The sequence below is a fragment of the Mus caroli genome, chromosome 15 (genome assembly GCF_900094665.2).
Source record: "Mus caroli chromosome 15, CAROLI_EIJ_v1.1, whole genome shotgun sequence".
Lineage (NCBI taxonomy): Eukaryota > Metazoa > Chordata > Mammalia > Rodentia > Muridae > Mus > Mus caroli.
The window spans coordinates 56,779,984-56,785,343 of record NC_034584.1 but is presented as its reverse complement, the minus strand read 5'-3'; the positions used below and the strand labels follow the sequence as shown (position 1 = coordinate 56,785,343).

The following is a 5,360-nucleotide window of genomic DNA, read 5'->3' as shown; positions in this document are numbered from 1 at the left end:
TTCCCCTATACTGGGACATATAAAGTTTGCAAGTCCAATGGGCCTCTCTTTCCAGTGATGGCCGACTAGGCCATCTTTTAATACATATGCAGCTAGAGTCAAGAGCTCCGGGGTACTGGTTAGTCCACAGTTTCTTGAAGCAGCTTTTTCCAGCTATTCATGGTATATCTCCAGATTTTCTTTTATATATGATATCCTTTTAGGATTCTGTCAGTTGGGAGGCTTCCATATGTTTTTTTTCAAATGTCCCTTATTTAGATTATTGCTCCCCCGTCTAACCCATTACCCATCTCCCTCCTTAAACATTTTCACTACGTCTTCTTTCTCTTCCATTTCATTTATCTCTGCTCTGAACCAGATAAGAAGACCCTATTGTTGATGATACCATCTACACATTGATTGCATATTATAAAGAAATCAATCTGAGCTGGAACCTCTTCCCTGGACTACCTTTCATGATTCCAAGAGACTCTAGGGAGGCTTCTGGTGGAGAAAAAAAAAAAAAGCATCAAATGTCATACACAGCTATTAAATTCTATGAACTAGAGGACCATCTCACCAGATAAAATATGCATACTTGTTCAGAGTTGGCAATATTGTTATTGGGATAACCAACTACTACTCGATGAGTTTGTGTTGCATCCCTTAGAATATCTACCTGGTATTGTAAATCTGTTTTCAAAAACAACATGAGATGAGGCTATAAGGCACTATTTCAGAACTGAACCTAATTACCAAATTGGCAGAGTGTCAAGGTGTCTTTTAAATATTCATGTTAATACCTGTAGGAGAATGCTACTCTCTGCCTTAATTATAAATGGATCTATGTCTTGTGAATGATAGTAAATGCAGACACTGGTAGCAGCACAGGATCCTGGAGATGAGTGGTGGGTGAGTGGGCATTCCCTTTGAGACTCAGAGAATATTGTGGATGAAGTAGTGAAAAGAATATGAGATGCAGGAATTGAGAAAAGGGCTGCAAAATACCATCTTCTGAGAAAGACAGTGTTACAAGTGTTAAGTACACAGCAGTAGCATAATTCTGTACTGAGTCATAAAAATGAGCTTAGCCCATCAGTAGTCACACAATGGGTTCAGGAAGGACTCAAGGGGCTTTCATCCTCCATGATGAAGCATTTGGTAGTGATAATTTCAGGGAGGACGGAAGTTGTTCTTTCCATAGATGATTCCATTAATAGTAATGGATAGTACCAAAACAGTACTTACACACATGATCCTTGTTACACCAAATCTCTCTCTCTCTCTCTCTCTCTCTCTCTCTCTCTCTCTCTCTCTCTCTCTCTCTCACACACACACACACACACACACACACACACATGACAGAGAGAGAGAGAGAGAGAGAGAGAATGTCATAAATCTGAGAACATGATTAATAGAGAGGATGAGAGGAGTGGTTAAGAGAACTTGGGAGGGAGAACAGAGAGGACATATGGAGACAGAAATCTGAATGAATTATACATGTATATGGAATTTGAGAACAAATATAATTGGCAAAAACAAGAAAATCCACTCAGAGTTTCATTGAAGAACTGATGTCAATTCTGTTCAACCTTTCCCAGAATCTGGAAAATTAGTGACTCTTTCCCAATTATTTTAGCTTTTTAATGATTCTTTGTGAATTTCATATCATACACCCCAGGCCCATTTGTCTTCCCTACCCCTCAGATTCACCTTCTACCCTTGCCACCTCCCTCTCAACAGATTGAAAAGAATCTCATTAGAGAAGCTATAGTGTGGCAAAGTGTCAACACCTCTGGCTTCTCTTACTCTATCAATACTGGAAACTCACTGGGACTCCTCGCAGCCATCCTGTTGTTGCCCTGTCATGGAAATCCTGTAGGTTTTGGAGCTGTAGGAATGGCCTCTTGTGTACTACAGCTGTTCATCTATGGGGTAGATGTTGCGGTAGCCTAATTCAAAGCTCTGGATCTGGGCCTAAGAGGTAACTGAGCCAGTCAGCCCACAGATTCTCCCACTCTCACACCCTGAGGCTGGTTTACTGGGAACAACTGGCAACCAGGAGCAGTCCTGCTGCCCAGGCAAGGTTCAGGGCCCACTTTCCCATGTGTTGCAGCCATCAAGGGACATGGCTAGTTCTCCTACTTCTGCTTGCCATAGATAGTGAAGGACAATAGAAGAGAGGAGGGCAACTCTCCATCATCTGTACCATAAGAGGCTGGGTGTGCTGTTCTTCACTCATGCCCTCAGGGTTGGCCCACCTGCAACCCTAGCATTCAGGGCCAGCTCTGTTGTGCTGCCCAGGCGAGATGAGGTACTTGCTTTTCTGAGTACTGGAGATGGCTAGGAACGGGATCAGCTCTTCTGCTTTCATACTCACAGGGCCAGCTTTCCCATAGTGCCCGTGTGGGGGGTGGAGCCAATTCTGTACAACTCTCAGACATCAACATATCCTCAGGCTGCAGTCCAGTCCAGGGACATCTGCCTAGTCTTTGGTAGTAATAGACCACTCCTACTGCAGGGCTATGGACCTAGACATGGCCCGGTGGCAGCATAGGCTAGGACCCCAGCCTGACTTCAGGTATAACAGCCTGACTCACATCAGGTTGTTCCTTACTATCCTCACATCTCCAGTTCTGCCTCCCTTCTTTGTGCTCACATCCTGCTTCTCTTTCTCTTTCATTTTTCCACCACTTAGATGTTCTTAGTGGTACCCGGGGTCTCTTAGTGCCCGGGATTGTCTTAGGAATGGTCTCAGGAGTGCTACACTCCTGTGCAATATTGCACCAGAGGTCATTTTGGACATGGTCTGTCTTTACTCCCGAGGCCTTTGTGGTTATCTTGGGCTTGCTCCTTGCTTGGGCCCATGCAAAGGTCATCCAAGTCCACTCCTGACCATCTCCACCACCCCCCGCAGTCCCAGTCTGAGTTCCTCTAGTCTCGAGCTCCCTCCCTGCCTTGGGAGCCCGACAGGGCTCGCATTTGCATCAGATAGGTGGTCTTCCCAGTATAGCTTCCTGTTCAAGCCCCTTGGTGTCAGACTGGTGGCCATCTCAGGCTTGCTTTCTTTCCAGGAAATGTTAACAATTCCAGTGTTCACCTGTCAGATCACTGAGTGTAGACATAGACTCTCTACTAAATGAAGGACATGTGACACAGCAGCTACACCCACAATATCATTAGGGGCATATTTCCCAACTGATTTAAATACAACATTATCCTAAAACCAAAACCATAGGAATTTAAAAAGGGGGAATACAACTTTAGTACTCTATCAATGAGGAACAGACATTTCTATGATTCAACCCCCCACAATACTTATTAAAAGACATTTAGTAAAGAAGTTTCTCTACTTAATAAAGATCTCAAAGAAAATATACACAACATCTCATGGATGGGAGACCAAATTCTATCTTTCTACAATTGTGATCAGATCTCATACTTCTCTTCATCCTGGGGCTGGTGATTCTAGCCTGAAATTCATAAACAAGATTAAAGAATTGCAAGACTCTTATGCCACAGACAAAAACTTAAAAAAATCTAAAATTGTCCTTTTAGAAATGGCATGGTTAGCAAGAAAGAAAATCCAAGAAATATACCAGTGCCTAGCACCAACAGAAAAGTTACCCCTCATCAAAGTAGCCCAAAACCCTAAGCCCAGCCCACCAGCACCTTACAGTTTCTGACCTCACCCAAGTTTGTTGTGGATGGCATTCAGCACGGTTCATCCTAACATTCTTCAATATGTATAAGCTAAGAACATTCCAAATCTTCCCATTCTGGTCCCTTTTCTGGGAGCAGTTTCTTCTTCATAGTGTAGTTTTCCTTTTACACGTTCTTGTATATAGACACATTATCTAATATTTTACTTAGAACCCTGCTGGCTTAAATTTCTTGGTTCAGACTATCCACCATCAGTAGAGTGTAATTTAGCCATGCTCTTTGCCACTCCACAGCAAGTATTGCCTTTCTTCAACAACATGTTCATTTCCAAGTGAGGTTCAACAGAAGTACCTCCTGTTTTTATGTCTACCACCAACTTCTTCAAGGAATCCTAGGCCTTTTTTACATATTTATAAAAGAAGCCAGCACATGTTAGTCTGTGCTAAAACACTTGCCATATTTTTGGCACTTGTGACAGTGGCACTCACTTGCTGTCACTAAAATTCTGTTTAGTCTCTTAGTGCTCTCATAGCAGAGTACTACAGACTAGTTTATCTCAGTGGCACAAGCCTACTTTCTGAGCATTCTAGGGGCTGAAGGTTAGATTACAAATCATCAGTAGGGTTAGTTTAGCCACAAGGTTTTTCAAGTGTCTTTCTGGGCATTTCCTATGTGGGAGCACATCCCAAATGACTTTCTTTGGGTCAAAATTTACTCTTTGTAGAATGGTACCAGTCAGGACTTAATTCTGTCTTATTGCCATCATGTTTTTTTACATATTTGCCTCCTTAATGGACATCTCTCCAAGTATACTCACAATTTGAGATCATGGGCATCAGGGCTGGAGTCCGGAAGCTCAATTGATACATCACAGGAAGATAACACTGATTGCCAGGTGTTATTGAAATGGCAGGACCACATGCATGCTTCTTATTTCTTATGAGGAAATTCATCCTTTAAGATGTTAAAGGACTAGAGTGGACTAAATCCACAGAAGGATAAATAAAGGTAAATTTAAAAAGTAAAACCATCAGATGAAAACATCTTGAGTTCATCAATAGGATCAAGTTTTCATTTGTGCAAAACAGGAGGACAATCTCTTGAAAAATTACACTTGGTTCATTCATACAGCAGGGACTAGTATGTGCTATTTTACCACCAATACAGAGTTTATATACACTGCTGGAGAACACTTTTATTTAAAAATGATATTGTTGGTCTCTTAATAACTCACTACTGTGCTTTAATATTTAACATACTTGATAGCATTACATATGTATAATATGTAGGAACACATTAGTGTTAATCAGACTCTTGTAGCTAATCCACAGTGTTGATATTAATCATATGTCTCACTTGGTGTAGTAAATTACTGATCCTACTTGTTTTTGCATATCACTTAACAAGCCAGTTTACATGGAAGCGTTTGTAAAACTAAGTATCACAGAAATGCAAAAATAGATGATGGACTGAATTAAATGACTAAAAACTTATTAAACAGCAGTTTTATGATAGTTATTCTGTGTCACATGGGTAGATAAAGGCCATAGTGAACACCTTGTCAGACTTTACAATATAAAGTCTATAAAGCAGATAGTAGATACCAACCACCTAGCCTAAAACTGGGGATACAGTGGAGAGTTGCTGACAAGTTTATATCTTTTGTTTGTTTGTTTGAGTTAGGATCTTACTATGTAGCTCTGGTTATCTTAAAACTC

General features: G+C 41.2%; 1 pseudogene; it reads right to left on the bottom strand.

The window, feature by feature from the left end:
- Positions 1-3,055: 3,055 nt before the first annotated feature.
- Positions 3,056-3,169, bottom strand: LOC115029494 (annotated as a pseudogene).
- Between the last annotated feature and the right edge of the window lie 2,191 nt (positions 3,170-5,360).